Genomic DNA, 17,160 nt, shown 5'->3' with positions numbered 1-17,160 from the left:
CGTAAACATGAATTCGGTGCTGAAAATAAAACGAATGAATCCTGAAAAACATACATATATATTTCCCCTAAATAGACATTAATCTGCGTTTTGGGATTACTTACTAACTTACGTAGAAACATTATAGGTCTGCTTGAACAGTAGTGACCTTGACATGGGTGAATAGTGTTTAATCTGAGTTTAACTCCACATTGTCCACATTTAATTACATTACAAGGTAAGGGATGTATATAAAAAAAATCTTCTCCTGACCACGTGACTTTCTATATCAAACGCTAGTAACTTTAATTTGGCATTGCGCATCTCTTTATTTATCCTATGTGGTTTGACAAGCCCTCTGATTGGTCTATATGTGATGTAGGACTATCCATCTGATTTGTCTATTTTGTGATGTAGGACTACACATCTGATTGGTCTATTTTGTGATGTAGGACTACACATCTGATTGGTCTATTTATATGATGTAGGACTACACATCTGATTGGTCTATTTTATGATTTAGTACTACACATATGATTGGTCTATATGTAATGTAGGTCTACACATCTGATTGGTCTATATGTGATGTAGGTCTACACATCTGATTGGTCTATATGTGATGAAGGACTACACATCTGACTGGTCTATTTTGTGATGTAGGACTACACATCTGATTGGTCTATTTTATGATGTAGTACTACACATCTGATTGGTCTATATGTGATGTAGGTCTACACATCTGATTGGTCTATATGTGATGAAGGACTACACATCTGATTGGTCTATTTTGTGATGTAGTACTACACATATGATTGGTCTATATGTAATGTAGGTCTACACATCTTATTGGTCTATTTTATGATGTAGGACTACACATCTTATTGGTCTATTTTATGATGTAGGACTACACATATGATTGGTCTATATGTTTATGTAGGTCTACACATCTGATTGGTCTATATGTGATGTAGGTCTACACATCTGATTGGTCAATTTTGTGATGTAGGACTACACATTGATTGGTCTATTTTGTGATGTAGGTCTACACATCTGATTGGTCTATTTTGTGATGTAGGGCTACACATCTGATAGACTCATTCAAACATTCTTGTCAGTATTGAAAGATGTCTTTTCAATATATGCAGACGTAATCGAACGTTTGGATTATCTGCGTGCTTTTACTTTCAATTGGGAGATTCATCCACTGTGAAATAAATAATGATAACGTAATACCATCCGAGGAGTTCCCAGTAAATGATCACAACCCGAGGAGTTCCGAGATAAACTATAACCGTCCAACGAGTTCTGAAGAGAAGCTGAATAGAGTGGCTAATCATCCGCGGAGATAATAAGAGATTGATTTTCTTGCGAGGAGTTCCGAAGGGAGTGGTGCGCACAGACGAGGGTAGAGGGAGACATTAACTGATTTCTGTACACTTCATTTGAATTCTGTTTTTATCTGTTGTTAGTGTTGGAGTATTGATGTTGTAAGTTACACTCTGTAAATTATGATATTTACACCTTAATTTTGTCAAATTGATCGAATTCTTTGGTTATAAACATTGCGTGTGTATACAAAACTAATATAATAAATTTACTAACATTTGCTACAGTAGGACATGTATCACACCTGCCTTTACACATCTCACGCAATATTTATTGTTATGTTTTATTCACACACACTCTTAAATGTACAAGTATATTTATTTACACCATATTTAAACGTAGTCCTTTATTTACAAACATCCCTATATTTAGACATGTTCCTATATCCTCAATTTATACACATTCCGGAATATACACACATCCTTATATTTACACCCATCCCTATATTTACACACATCCTTTTATTTACACCCATCCCTATATTTACACACATCCCTGTATTTACACACATCCTATATTTACACACATTCCTATATTTACACACATCCTATATTTACACACATTCCTACATTTACACACATCCTATATTTACACACATCCCTATATTTACACACATCCCTATATTTACACACATTCCTACATTTACACACATCCCTATATTTACATTCATCCCTATATTTACACACATTCCTATATTTAAACACATCCCTGTATTTACACACGTCCCTGTTTTTACACACATTGCTGTATTTACACACATCCTATATTTACACACATTCCTACATTTACACACATCCCTATATTTACACACATCCCTATATTTACACACATTCCTATATTTAAACACATCCCTGTATTTACACACGTCCCTGTTTTTACACACATTGCTGTATTTACACACATCCTATATTTACACACATCCTATATTTACACACATCCCTATAATAACACACATCCTATATTTACACACATCCCTATATTTACACACATCCCTGTATTTACACACATTCCTGTTTTATACACATCCCAATATTTACACACATCCCTATTTTACACACATCCCTATATTTACACACATCCTATATTTACACACATCCCTATATTTACAAACATCCCTATATTTACACATCCTTATATTTACACACATCCCTATATTAACACACATCCCTATATTTACATATCCTATATTTACACACATCCCTGTATTTACACACATCCCTATATTTGCAAAGATCCTATATTTACACACATCCCTATATTTACACACATCCCTATATTTACATCCTATATTTACACACATCCTATATTTACACACATCCTTATATTTACATCCATCCCTATATTTACACACATCCTTATATTTACACCCATCCCTATATTTACACACATCCCTGTATTTACACACATTCCTGTATTTACACACATCCTATATTTACACACATCCTATATTTACACACATCCCTATATTTACACACTTCCCTATATTTACACACATCCCTATATTTACACACATCCCTATATTTACACACATTCCTATATTTACACATATCCTATATTTACACACATCCTATATTTACACACATTCCTATATTTACACACATCCCTATATTTACACACATCCCTATATTTGCACAGATCCTATATTTACACACATCCCTATATTTACACACATCCCTATATTTACACACTTCCCTATATTTACACACATTCCTATATTTACACACATATTTACACATATATTTACACACATATTTACACACTATCCTATATTTACACACATCCCTATATTTACACACATCCCTATATTTACACACATTCCTATATTTACAACCTATATTTACACACATCCTATATTCACACACATCTCAATATTTACACACATCACTATATATACACACATCCCTGTATTTACACTCATCCCTATATTTACACACATCCCTATATTTACACACATTCCTATATTTACAACCTATATATACACACATCCCTGTATTTACACACATCCCTGTATTTACACACATCCCTATATTTACACACATCCCTATATTTACACACATTGCTGTATTTACACACATCCCTATATTTACACATATCCCTTTATTTACACACATCCCTATATTAACACACATCCTATATTTACACACATCCCTATATTACACACATCCCTATATTTACACACATCCCTATATTAACACACATTCCTGTATTTACACACATCCTATATTAACACACATCCCTATATTTACAAACATCCCTATATTTACACACATCCTATATTTACACACATCGCCACATTTGTAAAACATTCCTTCATATGTTTATATACTCATTGCTGTATAAATAGTGTTTACATTTTGTATGTTCAAACTTTTACGCGAAACAGCGTCATTGTTGACTTCACAACATACAGCATACGTCCTTCAGCAAGTAAACGGTACTCCATGTATATATATATGTGGTTTCGGAAATTTATTTCGTAAACCAGCTTAGAATTTTATCAGTTGAACAAGTAAGTTAATGATTTTTGAAGTCAATCACACTTAGTCGTAATCCAAATGGTAAGTGATATGAATTGATAATAACAGATTTAACAAATGATACCATGATGTTTACACCCGTGTAGTCGTTTTGGAACGCGGAGACAAGCGAAGGAGTTTGTTTTTAAGTGCTTTAGATATATTTAGATATCTATTGCAAATTACCCTAGTGAATGTATTAGACGACGTGTCTATATAGTGTTGGATGGTATGGACGGCGTGTCTATATAGTGTTGGACGGCGTGTCTATATAGTGTTGGACGGCGTGTCTATATAGTTTTGGATGGTTTGGACGGCGTGTCTATATAGTGTTGGATGGTTCGGACGGCATGTCTATATAGTGTTGGATGGTTTGGACGGCGTGTCTATATAGTGTTGGATGGTTTGGACGGCGTGTCTATATAGTGTTGGATGGTTTGGACGGCGTGTCTATATAGTGTCGGATGGTTTGGACGGCGTGTCTATATAGTGTCGGATGGTGTGGACGGCGTGTCTATATAGTGTCGGATGGTTCGGACGGCGTGTCTATATAGTGTTGGATGGTTTGGACGGCGTGTCTATATAGTGTTGGATGGTTTGGACGGCGTGTCTATATAGTGTTGGATGGTTTGGACGGCGTGTCTATATAGTGTTGGATGGTTTGGACGGCGTGTCTATATAGTGTCGGATGGTTTGGTCGGCGTGTCTATATATTGTTGGATGGTTGGACGGCGTGTCTATATAGTGTTGGATGGTTGGACGGCGTGTCTATATAGTGTTGGATGGTTTGGACGGCGTGTCTATATAGTGTTGGATGGTTTGGACGGCGTGTCTATATAGTGTTGGACGGCGTGTCTATATAGTGTTGGATGGTTGGACGGTCGTGTTGGATATAAAGTGTTGGATGGTTTGAGTGTTATATAGGATGGTTTGGACGGCGTGTCTATTTAGTGTTGGATGGTTTGGTGTGCGGCGTGTCTATATAGTGTCGGATGGTTCGGACGGCGTGTCTATATAGTGTTGGATGGTATGGACGGCGTGTCTATATAGTGTTGGATGGTTTGGACGGCGTGTGTATAATGTGTTGGATGGTTTGGACGGCGTGTCTATATAGTGTTGGATGGTTTGGACGGCGTGTCTATATAGTGTTGGACGGCGTGTCTATATAGTGTTGGATGGTTCGGACGGCGTGTCTATATAGTGTTGGACGGCGTGTCTATATAGTGTTGGATGGTTTGGACGGCGTGTCTATATAGTGTTGGATGGTTTGGACGGCGTGTCTATATAGTGTTGGATGGTTTGGACGGCGTGTCTATATAGTGTTGGATAGTTCGGACGGCGTGTCTATATAGTGTTGGATGGTTTGGACGGCGTGTCTATATAGTGTTGGACGGCGTGTGTATAAAGTGTTGGATGGTTCGGACGGCGTGTCTATATAGTGTTGGATGGTGTGGACGGCGTGTCTATATAGTGTTGGATGGTTTGGACGGCGTGTCTATATAGTGTTGGACGGCGTGTCTATATAGTGTTGGACGGCGTGTCTATATAGTGTTGGATGGTTTGGACGGCGTGTCTATATAGTGTTGGATGGTTTGGACGGCGTGTCTATATAGTGTTGGATGGTTTGGACGGCGTGTCTATATAGTGTTGGATGGTTTGGACGGCGTGTCTATATAGTGTTGGACGGCGTGTCTATATAGTGTTGGATGGTTTGGACGGCGTGTCTATATAGTGTTGGATGGTTTGGACGGCGTGTCTATATAGTGTTGGACGGCGTGTCTATATAATGTTGGACGGCGTGTCTATATAGTGTTGGATGGTTCGGACGGCGTGTCTATATAGTGTTGGATGGTTTGGACGGCGTGTCTATATAGTGTTGGATGGTTTGGACGGCGTGTCTATATAGTGTTGGATGGTTTGGACGGCGTGTCTATATAGTGTTGGATGGTTTGGACGGCGTGTCTATATAGTGTTGGATGGTTCGGACGGCGTGTCTATATAGTGTTGGATGGTTTGGACGGCGTGTCTATATAGTGTTGGATGGTTTGGACGGCGTGTCTATATAGTGTTGGATGGTTTGGACGGCGTGTCTATATAGTGTTGGATGGTTTGGACGGCGTGTCTATATAGTGTTGGACGGCGTGTGTATAAAGTGTTGGATGGTTCGGACGGCGTGTCTATATAGTGTTGGATGGTTTGGACGGCGTGTCTATATAGTGTTGGACGGCGTGTCTATATAGTGTTGGACGGCGTGTTTATATAGTATTGGATGGTTTGGACGACGTGTCTATATAGTGTTGGATGGTTCGGACGGCGTGTCTATATAGTGTTGGATGGTTTGGACGGCGTGTCTATATAGTGTTGGACGGCGTGTCTATATAGTGTTGGATGGTTCGGACGGCGTGTCTATATAGTGTTGGATGGTTTGGACGGCGTGTCTATACAGTGTTGGATGGTTTGGACGGCGTGTCTATATAGTGTTGGATGGTTCGGACGGCGTGTCTATATAGTGTTGGACGGCGTGTCTATATAGTGTTGGATGGTTCGGACGGCGTGTCTATATAGTGTTGGACGGCGTGTGTATAAAGTGTTGGATGGTTCGGACGGCGTGTCTATATAGTGTTGGATGGTTTGGACGGCGTGTCTATATAGTGTTGGATGGTTTGGACGGCGTGTCTATACAGTGTTGGATGGTTTGGACGGCGTGTCTATATAGTGTTGGATGGTTCGGACGGCGTATCTATATAGTGTTGGATGGTTTGGACGGCGTGTCTATATAGTGTTGGATTCGTAGACAGCCTTGTATTATTACACGTTGTGAATCAGTGTCGTGTTCTTTTTTTCTCTTTTTACCTTTATACCCTAATAAATATCTACTACATCTATGCTTTGTCTTTCGTTTTACATATATATATATATAGTACCGTTGTGTTCTATACCAGTTTTTTCCCGACAACATGTAAATTAAAGTGGAATCGTTTTGTAGAATGCTTCATATCAACACTGCCACCATTTTACAAGCTGCTGAGGTTTTATTTGTTGAAAGCTGAGAGGAGACTGAGGAAGACAGAGAAATCTAGATGGTAAGGTGTGTAAGCTGAACACATTTCATTATGTTAGAATATTGTGTAATCTAAAACAACGTAAACCTGACACGGAGATTATACAAAAAGCTCGGGGACTTAAAGGTACATAGTAGATATTTGGGGGACTTTAAAGTCCACCAGTAGACAACAAGGGCTCTTAAAAGTCCATCAATAACACGGGGGACTTAAAAATCCACCAGTAGACAACAGGGGGTCTTAAAAGTCCATCAATAACACGGGGGACTTAAAAATCCACCAGTAGACAACAGGGGGTCTTAAAAGTCCGTCAATAACACGGGGGACTTAAAAATCCACCAGCAGACAACAGGGGCTCTTAAAAGTCCGTCAATAGCACGGGGGACAGACATTCGAGATGTGAAAAGCACGTTGCTATTGATACTTAACATCTGATTCGATGAATTTTATATACTGATATCCTGATATTCAAAACTGTCTGATCGAACGATTGAATTTGTCAAAGGGAGGGAACTCGATGTTGCGTCAGAAAAAACTCAAATTTGTGATATGTCGACAGGATGTTTAGAAGACAACCTGTTTCAAAGAGAATCCAGAAAAGAAGAAGTATTCATAAAATGTTTCCTGCTTCACCACTACGTCAAATCCAGATAGATTTACGATTAGCTGACGAACTGTGTAAATGGAAAAAAAATTCCATACTTGTCGTCAAATAGTTCTTGAGTTTGTGTGGGTGTGTGAGGGTTGAGGGGGTTATAGTGTGTAGATAAGTGATGGTGGTGGTGGTGTGTAAGTGTGTGTGTGTGGGGGGAGGTTGGTGGGTGGATGTGTGTGTGTTTGTGTGTGTGTGTGTGTGTGTGTGTGTGTGTGTGTGCGTGTGTGTGTGTGTGTGTGTGTGTGTGTGTGTGTGTGTGTGTGTGTGTGTGTGTGTGTGTGTGTGTGTGTGTGTGTGTGTGTGTGTGTGTGTGTGTGTGTGTGTGTGTGTGAATGAGTGGTGGTGGTGGTGGTGGTGTGTGTGTGTGTGATAGTGTGTGTGAGTGTCGGGGGGAGGGGTGGATAGGTGAATGTTGGTATGTGATGGTGCTGTGTTCATGTGTCTGGGTGCGTGGGTCACAGGGTTTGGTAATATGGAAATATTCGATTTTTTCCGATGTACACAAATACAAAAACAGAATGTTCTCAGCATTAGGAGTGATGTCATCAATTTTTCGAAGTTATATTAAATATGTCTTCATAAACTAATGTGAATGACACCCATACTTAGTGTCCCTAGATCATACCACATATCAACCGGATGCAATTTACGCTAACTAATTAAAGATTCAATAAAAGGATTTAAAAAGTCTGTTGGAACCACGCATACAGATTAAAATCATGCACAGAAATGAACGGAAATAAATTGATAAATACCACAGGCTAAAACAAAGCTTTAGATACTACACAAAATTCAGCAGACTTTTTAACGGCGATTAAGAACACAGGGGAAAAGAGATCACCACCTTTTGGAGCTTTGTTCATGTGACAACCCAGCTTGCCAAGAAAATCACACTTGGCTTCGTTTTGAAGACGTGTTGAAATCCTGCCTTTGTATTGTATATATACAACAGGAAAAAAATCTTAGACGCGGTGTTTCAAACCATTCATTTCAAAATACGCCACTTTAAGAATACTAACGGAATCAGACAGCAAAGTAATGTCGGATATTACATTTTGTAAATTGTGACAATCAAATTCGGTTTCCACACTCGTTCAACTAATTGTTTTTAACTATGTTTAGATGATATCATTGTGTATTATGAGAAAGGTAACGAATATTGAACGCATGTGAAACAGATTCACTACACCAGAACCCATTAGCTTCAAAAACTCACCATATTTCAGCTTTATTTTTCTTTTTAATTTTTCGCGAAAATGTTGCTTCGTAGCTGGTTATTTTAAATGTGAATACCTTTCGATAGGTTGCTTTTATAGGTTGCATTGGATTTTAAGTGAATCAGCACCGTGTATGCTAATGACGCTACACCCACATAGACGGTTTCATGAGACCAATATGAGAAAAATACTTTAGGGAGGATGGTGGGCGAGAGTCTGTCTCAGAAGGGGACATTTAAAATGTCACTATGTCCAAATTGTACAACATATTTAAATGAGTCATTTGAATATGCAAATTGGATATTACTCTCTATTTCCGGTTTTCGCTTGATCAAAGACTACATAACGCACACTGAAAGCGTCATCTTACACTGTAATACAGGTTATCTAAAAAAACATAATGAATACAAACTTCGCTTCCCCAGTAAGAGACCACACTTGTGTAATGTATACTTTATATATATGTGTGTGGGTGGGTGGGTGTAACGGCGTGTATTTGTGTGTATGAAGGTGGGGAGGTGTTTGCTAAATATTTTAGAAGGAATTAACACCATATGTGCACTCCATGATTTTCTGTATACCGACTATCCTGTTACGTCCTCGCGTTCTCTTCTTCTGTAAACAAAAACAGAACACGTTTTTGTCATATAAACTGTGTGACAGATGTGCGATACGATGAAACATTTGTATTGTAAACAGTATTGTACTGTAAACAGATTCTAACAAGTTAGATACAACACGCATTGCAACTTACAGTCGTGTGATCAAATCCCCCGTCTGACAGAGATTGTTTCATGCATAAGTTAGTGAAATGATACTTATTTTTTTTTGTAATCCCCAAGTTTCATTATCAACTGTAACAAATACCTCACGAGTTACCTCCCGTACCTTGCTCTGTCGTTTAATGCGATAAACGCAGGCTTGCTTAGGTTTTCAAACTTACATGACAAATGTAACTCTCACCTCACAGAGTACTCAGCAAGTGATTTTGTGTTGTTTTCTCTGTTTTCATTTTTTTTTACTTTTTATGGATATATTCTCTATATATTAAACAAATGCATATGAATGAAAGTATGGTACAGAAAGACCCCCATATTCTCCGATATTTTAAAAATTGTAAATATTTTGAGTACACTAAAATATACATGAATATATAATTCATTACCCAATTGTGAAATGCAAAACGTCCACAGGGCCTGTAATACCCTTTTCCCCACTACTTATGTTTAGGTGCCGCAAACACAATACTTGTCCATTTTTGGGGAAAATTACTTCTCTCCGATTTGTTGAAGATAATAGTTGCTACATTTCAACATCAATAATTATCACTCACAAGTCAACTTGGGGGTTGAAAAGATGCAGTATTTTTCCACCCATCAAATCTTACCTTGGGAGTTGAAATCAAACCATTGGTTTATAATGTTTGTCCTCCATTTAAAACCTGTACTCTGACACCAATTGATTGTGTGTGATAGGGCTATCTGTGTGCTCCACACTGAATGTCATCCGAACATTGTATTTGGACTGGGATTTGTGACTAGAGAACGCAACGTCACCGAACATTGTATTTTGTCAAGGATTTGTGACGAGAGAACGCAACGTCACCGAACATTGAGTTTGGTCTGGGATTTGTGACTAGAGAACGCAACGTCACCGAACATTGTATTTTGTCAAGGATTTGTGACTAGAGAAGGTAGCGTCAATCGAACATTGTATTTTGTCAAGGATTTGTGATGAGAGAACGTAATTGTCCTCGGATGACGTCATTCGAGTGCTGGTTGCATTACCAGGAAACATCTGGCGCGCGAGGCTTGCTTGATAGGCGCCGCATGTGTTGATTTCCAGGTATTTCATATAAAGCTCCGAAAAAGCTATGATTCCACTCTGATCCGGTCAAGTTCTTACTGTATGGGAAGGATTTTTGTAATCAGTTTTAAGTATATTCATGGACAAGTATTATTCAAATGTTGCAAATAAACAGAAACTAAGATTTGATAAAATATAAAGAAAAAAAATTGTCTTTTTTTTTTTTTAAATTAATTACAAACTATATATACACTTTATAATGATAACTCTGTAAGTTTGCTGTACATTACCCTCAACTTCAACTACATATGTTCTTTAATGGTCACAACAAATATCAGTCCTAAAATTAGTCACACTCAGTCATGGTAAAGATGTTAATGGTATGTCTGTTCCCGTCACGGTTGACCTGTTTATGAGAGTGTAATACAGGATAAGGTGTTATCTTACGGACACAGTTGACCTGTTTATGAGAGTATATGTAATACATTTTAAAGTGTTATCTGAGATTCTATCTGATAAGTTTGTGTTTCTATAATGAAAAACACAATTAACTAAGAATTGACTTGGGTATTGTTATCTAGTCAACAAAACATGCCTGTAAAAACAAAGGAGGGTACTGGGATATTAACAAAATTGAAAAAAAAATTTACACGGCGACAAAAAGTGTTATATAAATGAATGATAAAAATATCACAAAATTGAAAAAAAAATTTACACGGCGACAAAAAGTGTTATATAAATGAATGATAAAAATATCACAGATAATGCGCCATTCCACCATTTTTTTATTTACATAAATAATAATAATAGTTTCCCTGAGATAATCGTGTTACATTGCTCTGTATCTTGTCGACTGATACATCGTTTCCTATTAGGGTGTCTATCGTACGTACATAGGGACACAGGTGCGGTCTAAGCGAGATTTTCACTCGTCGTGATGTCGATTCTTCCGAAATCTGCTTTCCTCCTGTGCGACATGAAGATAAATCTGTTTGATTATCGTTAGTATGTCTTGTGGTTTTGTCGTTATCAATGGTGTTCTCATTCGGAAGCAGGAAAAGTATTTACTAAAACTGATCTCGAGTTTTCTGACGTTTGCTCCTTTGGAACACCTGGTCTTATTGCTGTACACTTTTCCATTGATCTCCTGGTAATTTCTACACGGAGAATAAATCATAAACAGAGACGGTATACATATGATAATTATAATTACATCCAAACGTTTATCGTTAAATAAAAACCACGCATCATATATAGACTGGACAGAAACACCAGATGTACACTTTCAGCAGCAGCCTAACCTCACACTATCCCATGTATCGACGTCAAAACTTTTGTATATATCTCATCAGCTATGATATTATCAGCCTCTTTAGAACCTTGTCACGGTCTTATCCAGATAGCAGGAATTCACGAAGTGATTCCCGGGGTAAGGTCATCCTCGATACCCCAGGGTTTACAATTGATTTCGTTCTTTGTACCCCAGGAACATCTTATGGCATAATGGAAGGTTCTATGGGTGACATCTTGCGGACAAGACGGTAAGACTAGTTTGATCCTTTGATATACATCAAACGAATCACATAAAAGTACAATGTAATAGTTTTAAAGTTTGGTGTCGCGCTTTCGAAAGAAAGATATCAGTCTGTGATTGGTGTGTTTTTTCTCTCCTGGAACCAATGGAATAAATTTGCGTGTGCCTTTATTTTTGTAATGACATGTTCTGGTGGTGCAGGGAGCGAAACGCTGCATTCGATTCGACAATTCTACAAACTCTAGCAATGACCAGTGCGCATGCGCACTTACGTCCGTTCTATTATTCGCTAAATCGTAACAAACATGGCGGCTGTGGCACCAAATGCAGCATTAGTTATGACTATCATTGACGATTTGCTCGATTTTGGTGATGAAATGATGATTTTAATTGGAGGAGACGACGATTACAGCACTGCATTTACTACATTATCCCATTTTCGACGTGAAACACCGAAAATAAGCGGAGTTATAGAGGATATCACACCAGAGTACAGCGAGAGAGTTTCAACGAGATTTTCATATCATCATTTGAAAGATTTTCTGTCGAACTGATACCACAAATTGAATATAGAGAAATGTCTATTTGTGGGACAAAACCAAAACAAATATAGGCGAAATTAGCCGACTATTTGGATTTTCGCCATCATCAATACGCAGATGCATAGGGAGAGTGTCGAAGGCATTGAGCAGTATTCGCCACAAGATTGTCCAATGGCCTGACCTTGAGGGACAGGTTGATATCGAATGCGATTGAAGAAAACAGTGATATTCCTAATATAGTGGGATTCATAGACGGCAGTCATATAAGACTGACTGAAGCCCCAAATAATGACACAGATTATGTTAATGAACAAGGCTATCAATCAGTCAAGCTCATTGTAGACGACAGCCTTGTTACTGATTGTTATGTAGGCTGGACAGGGTCAACACGTGTAGGCTGGACAGGGTCAACACGTGTAGACTGGCCAGGGTCAACACGTGTAGGCTGGCCAGGGTCAAAACATGTAGCTGACCAGGGTCAACACATGTAGACTGGCCAGGGTCAACACATGTAGGCTGGCCAGGGTCAACACATGTAAACTGGCCAGCGTCTAAACATGTAGGCTGGCCAGGGTCAACACATGTAGGCTGGACAGGGTCAAAACATGTAGCTGACCAGGGTCAACACATGTAAACTGGCCAGGGTCAACACATGTAGGCTGGCCAGGGTCAACACGTGTAAGCTGTCCAGGGTCAACACATATAGCTGGCCACGGTCAACACATGTAGGCTGGCCAGGGTCAACACATGTAGGTTGGTCAGGGTCAACACGTGTAGCTTGCCCGAGTCTACAAATGTAGGCTGGCCAGGGTCAACACATGTAGGCTGGCCAGGGTCAACACATGTAACACATGTAAACTGGCAGGGTCTGGCCAACACATGTATGTAGGCTGGCCAGGGTCAACACATGCCCGAGTCTACAACACATGTAGACTGGCCAGGGTCAACACATGTAGGCTGGTCAGGGTCAACACGTGTATACTGGACAGAGTCAACACATGTAGGCTGGCCAGGGCCAACACATGTAAACTGGCCAAGGTCAACACATGTAGGCTGGCCAGGGTCAACACATGTAGCTGGCCAGGGTCAACACATGTAGACTGGCCAGGGCCAACACATGTAAACTGGCCAGCGTCTATACATGTAGGCTGGTCAGGGTCAACACATGTAGCTTGCCCAAGTCTACACATGTAGGCTGGCCAGGGTCAACACATGTAGCTGGCCAGGGTCAACACATGTAGGTTGGCCAGGACCAACACATGTAGACTGGCCAGGGTCAACACGTGTAGACTGGACAGGGTCAACACGTGTAGCTGACTAGGGTCAACACATGTAAACTGGCCAGGGTCAACACGTGTAGACTGGACAGGGTCAACACGTGTAGGCTGGTCAGGGTCAACACGTGTAAGCTGTCCACGGTCAACAGATGTAGGCTGGACAGGGTCAACACATGTAGGCTGGCCAGGGTCAACACATGTAGGCTGGCCAGGGTCAACACATGACGCCAGAGTTTATCGCAATTCACCAGTACACTTTGCGCTACAAATAGGTCATGGACTCCAGGGTCAACACATGTGTAGCTTGCAAGGTCAACACATGAGGCTGTGGTCAGGGTCAACACATGTAGCATATTGGGAAGAGGTGTCTTCGTTATAAATAATGCCAATCAAAATATGTTCTCTGTAAATCATTATTTTTTTTAACAAAATGATTTTTATCAAAACGTTGGAATCTCAAAATCGGGAACAGTTTTAATAGTTTTCAGATGGCTTTTTTGAATATAAATTTCATTTCAATACAGGCTATAGCGCCTTTTCTCTGTCAAGTTTTCTGATGATACCTTTCCGGGGCTATGAAAGATTAACACCAGCCCAAAAACCCGCAAAGTTTCATCCATCAGACAAACCGTAGAGCAAGCAATTGGACACGTGAAAGGACGGTTTCGTAGACAGCGAGATGTTAACAGTGACGATATTGAGGATGTTGGTGCTTTTTGACTGTATCAACTTGTGTACTGCACGTTATGTGTGTACTATGCAATGACAGGGCGGCAGATTAACCTTAAGGCCAATATTGTAAATGAGTATTTAATTCTTTTATTTCCTCCAAGTGTGAAGAGTTGTTCAAAAAGAACATACATTGACATTACAGAAAGTAATAGTGCATTTAAATTAATATAAAGTAAACAGTAGACACAGAGTTTACGTGCGTATATTGTATACATACAACAACTCCTATAGTTATGAATATAAACGCGCGAAATAAGCGTTTTCCATATGGAACGATATAATATAAAGAAAAGTTATATAGTAAACACATACACATACAAGAATCATTTCGATTACATACAAAGTGAACAATAGACACAGAGTTTACGTGCTTATATTATATACATACACCAACTCCTAAAGTAAAGAATCCTCATGTGTTTCCCAACACCACGAGTTCTTACGAGGACTCGCCTTGTCCAGCTGCTATGTTCCTAAAACATGCATCTTAGTATGTTAAAGAGAACAATTACTTCTTTGTCTTAGAGAGTTTGTATGCCATAGACATTCCCTGTAGTCAACTTGAAAAAATAACTGTTTACTTGAAGATGGTAACGAAAGCAAGGAAATATATTCAAACTTCAAACTGTCGTTAAGATTATGTTTACCAATTCATACTGTATGTACACATAGGCTGGGACGTCTTATTGTAACTGATTAGATAAATAAACAATGACATTAAATTGTTTGAAAACAAAATAGATTTATTTTTAAAACCGTGAACAAGTCTTTATAATATATGAAATCAAGATAGATGGCACTATCATTGTATGGAGGAGCATGAAGACCAGACGATACACGTGCATTTCAGATATTTGTTTTCAAATTGAGCATCTCGCATATCTATGATAGTATTTAAAAATAAAAGCTGTCTTTTCAATAAGCAATTACATTTTTTTACATTTATAAAACACAAGCACTTTATCCTCTAAGTATGATACGTAAACTTCTCTATTTTATTATCCAATAGGATAAACAACACAAAATAGTAAAATGTATTTCACGGCGACAGAGGCATCACGACTGATTTATTAAACAAACATGTAAATCATACACTAATCTGTTACAAATACACAATATACAATGTATGTATATATATGTCACTCCTTTCATTAATAACTATTACATTTTACCGCAACAGAAACCCCGCACAGTTGAACTTCTATTACATTTTACCGCAAAAAAAAATAAAAAAAAAATCTCCACCTCCGTGCGTCCCTACCTGTGCCGCCTGAATGACACGTACAGGCAACACGCGACAGTACGGCCCTAGTCTTGATTTGCACGTGCAAATCATACACATAGCGCCCCCTATTGGCGACTCATACCACAGAGAAAATAATTTCATCCTAATTCCAACTCGTCAAACGGTTGAAATTGTATTTATATTTGGCACAAAAAGGACTCGTGTATTGTAGAAATATTCACACAAAAATAAGAAATTAACCAAACAAGTAGGAAATATACATTAATAAAATCATTGCGGTATTTATCACAAGCAGTAAAGTATGTATTGTAGATAAAAATGGTAAAAAATAAAATAGAAAATTGAAATCGTTGATTTTAAGCACTCAAAATACCAAACTAAGGGCCATATAAGTTGAAATTTCCTTATGTAAAATTTCAACAAGGATATTCCAAAACATACAGGTAAATATTTATGTCATTAATATTTTTATTTTCTTGCTCCGAAGACTAGCTGGATTCTGATTGTTTCACCATAGATAGGATAAGCGCAAGCCAGTTGGCCCTGGACAGCTGTAAGGTTGTCTGTGATTTACCAACACATCTCTTGGTCAATATCCGATGACAGTTATGTTTCCACAGAAACTATTCGCCAAATTTGCACACCATATGTGTTTATATTCTTTTCATTTACTCTACCCTCAACAAACTTAATTGTTGAAACTTCCATAAGTAACATCCGGGCCAACAAGAGTGATTAGTATAAGTTGACATAACTTGTTTCGCAATTGTTGTAAAATAAATAAAGTTTATTTTAACATGATATGGTCCTGGCTGATGTTTGAGCTGTATTTTTGACAACATGACATCAAATGTGGTAGTTTAGACAGATGATGCACTAACAACGGCAAGAAAGAAGTTACTACAACATCGACAAATTCTATTTCACATGAATATGAAGAGTTCCTACCTCTATATTTGACGGAGTTTTGCTACAGTAATATGATGCCTCAACATATACACATGGTCATGATTTTCTACATCATATTCAGTCAGTATTTTCAGAGAAGTAAAATTTAGCAAATCAATTAATGTGTTCACTTTTTTAGTATTTTTGAGTGACACAAAATGTCTTCCTATGTCTGAAGAAAACTTTTCTATACTGTTTATCATTGCACACACACACGCACGCACGCACGCACACATACACACACGCACGCACCCTCGCAC

General features: G+C 38.5%; 1 pseudogene; it reads left to right on the top strand.

Annotated features, from left to right (window-relative positions):
* Positions 1-12,460: 12,460 nt before the first annotated feature.
* Positions 12,461-15,183, top strand: LOC132554860 (putative nuclease HARBI1; annotated as a pseudogene).
* The last annotated feature ends 1,977 nt before the right edge of the window (positions 15,184-17,160 follow it).

The sequence above is a fragment of the Ylistrum balloti genome, unplaced genomic scaffold (assembly GCF_031769215.1).
Source record: "Ylistrum balloti isolate Yb309-2 unplaced genomic scaffold, AGI_CSIRO_Ybal_v1 Utg370448, whole genome shotgun sequence".
NCBI lineage: Eukaryota > Metazoa > Mollusca > Bivalvia > Pectinida > Pectinidae > Ylistrum > Ylistrum balloti.
The sequence above is the reverse complement of the archived record's forward strand: the minus strand, read 5'-3'. Positions and strand labels throughout refer to the sequence as shown.